Source organism: Penaeus monodon, chromosome 14 (assembly GCF_015228065.2).
Source record: "Penaeus monodon isolate SGIC_2016 chromosome 14, NSTDA_Pmon_1, whole genome shotgun sequence".
NCBI classification, from domain to species: Eukaryota; Metazoa; Arthropoda; class Malacostraca; order Decapoda; family Penaeidae; genus Penaeus; species Penaeus monodon.
In genome coordinates this window covers 40,650,871-40,653,370 of record NC_051399.1, presented here as the reverse complement: position 1 = coordinate 40,653,370, position 2,500 = coordinate 40,650,871, and the positions used below count along the sequence as shown (strand labels likewise).

General features: G+C 31.9%; 1 protein-coding gene across 1 annotated transcript in view; it reads left to right on the top strand.

Annotated features, from left to right (window-relative positions):
• Positions 1-2,500, top strand: part of LOC119581145 — a gene marked incomplete at its 3' end in the record, with an annotated part of 16,537 nt that overhangs the window by 3,022 nt on the left and 11,015 nt on the right.

Sequence of the window (2,500 nt, the reverse complement as noted above, 5' to 3'; positions counted from 1 at the left end):
TACTCCGGGATGTCTTATTTAGATGCTCGGGATGACAGCAGTGTCTTGATAGCTACCTATAAAAAAATAATAATAATAATAAAAAATAAATAAAAAAAAAACATTGCATCTTTATCAGGATCTACTTTGTGGTAACTAATGTCGAAATATTTATCTGCTTCTCTAAGAGTATATTAAGAATTTATAAAAAATCAATCATAGCTGCTTACGCACTGAACAAGAAGACAGTTGTTTGCAATGTCCGATAGATCGTTTACTGATAGATATGAATACGATCGGGCTTAGTAAAGGATCCTTGTGGAACACCGAACGAAACTCGTTGCCTTTATATTTATTCCCGAATTCTGACTGATTGCCGTCTTGTGGATAAATGACTTTCGAGTTGATGGTTATCAACTCAGGAGTTATAATGCCATGTTTTCAGAGTGATCAATAATGGCTGTTAGATAGTATGTAATAACGGGTGAACATAGTTTATTGTGTCGAAAGGCAATGTCTTCGTATCAACAGAAATCGTTTCTCGAATACCGGTTGTGGTTTGAAAACTGTTGTGAGTCTTGCCCCGTTTGTTTTGTTGAGATGAGCAGGCAGTTCAAACGTGTCTCCCGATTATTGCGAGAAAGACCTTTTGGTGTTCTCTGTTATTCGTGGATTTTAAGCAAATATATCTATTATATTTTTTTTTCTAGACACTACAGTTTTAACTGCTGCTCGTGTTTCGGGAAAGCTGTATTTACAATGAACTTATTTTTTAAATGTTTGTTTGATATTACAGCATCTGATATGGGTGAAGTGTTTTGTGCTATAAGCTATTAATTTGTGCTACTTAATGATCCCACTTAGCTTTGTAATTGGTTTGTTTAAATCGTCCCTTAACTCCCCGAAGAGAAAAGGAGAGAGGGCTTGCTTTCCATTAGCATTTCTTTAAAAACATTTTTGTGATTGGTGAATGTCTGTTAATTGCAATGGTAATGAAGAAAGACTGCATGCTATATCTTAGGGTTATGAGGTGTACTCTGCAGTTGTATTATTTACAGCAGTAGGGGAGATCTTATTAGATGTAGATGTATCTCTTCCATATATGCAGAATTTGCTATCTTATCGTAGACGCCATTTATAAACAGGAAAATCATGAATGTTAATGAAACTACTTAATGATCCTTAGTGAAGGAAGGTTTCACTAATGTAGAGGATTTCAACAGTTTTCATTTCAATTTCTTTAAAATGAGGTCTCTGTTTTAATACACAGCCGGTCTAAACTATCTGGTTGCATCGAACATTTTGATCAACTTTGTATTTTCCTTTTTACAGAAACAACTTCTCTCTATTAGAAAAGACTTATGAATCTGGCAATGATCCAGCATTCATTCCTTTGCCTTGTAAAGTTACTGTGAAATTTAAGTAATGTGTCATTTTTCTTTTATATGCAATTTTACAGTTGACATGCTTTCATACATATAAACATGAAAGTCTTCAGTCCCTTCTTCAGGTATCTGTATTGTATAAGAGTAACATGTGTGAGCGTTCTGCACCTGGCGATGGTCCTAGGGCGTGACGTTCCTCTCTTGTTTCTCTTTTATGTTGTCCAGAACTCTTACCCTAGTTGGTTCTGCTTCGTTTCCACTTAGTCTGCGTCGTTGTTCGTGGCGAGTGTTAGCACTTTTGGGGCAGGAGACTATTAACGATAATTATGGGAGTGATACTAACAATGAAAAATATATTAATATTACTACTACTACTACTGCTGCTGTTACTGCTACTGCTACTACTACTACTACTACAACTATTATCATTATCAACATTATTGTTATTATTATTATTTTATTATTATTATTATCATTATTATTATCATTATTATTATTATCATTGTTGTTATTATCATTATTACTATTATTATTATTATCATTATAATTGTTATCATTGTTATTATCATTATCAGTTATTGTTATTAACATCATTTTCATCATAACCATTGTTATCGTTACTGATACTGCTATCGTTGTTATCATTATTATTTCTACTAATATCATCATCGTTATTAATGCTGTTGCTACTATTATTATCATAATCAGGGTTAGTATTATTATCACTGTTATTGTTACCGTTATTATTGATATCATCATCATCATCATCATTATCATTTCCATCATCACGTTTGTTATTGCTGTTGATATCATTATCCTTATTATCATTATCATGATTACCATTATTATTGTTATTATTATTATTATTATCATCATCATCATCATTATCACCGTCATTATTAGGATCATTATTATTATTGAAATTATCATTATCATTATCATCATCATCGTCATTATTATAACCATCACCACGTCATTATCATTATTGTTATTGTTATGAAAGTAAAATAAAAACAAATTAAACAACAATGACCACGATAGGAACGGCAGCATACCAATAATAATAACCACAAAGATAAGAGGTAATGATAATTATAGATGTGATGATGATGATACCACTAATACCAGAAACAACA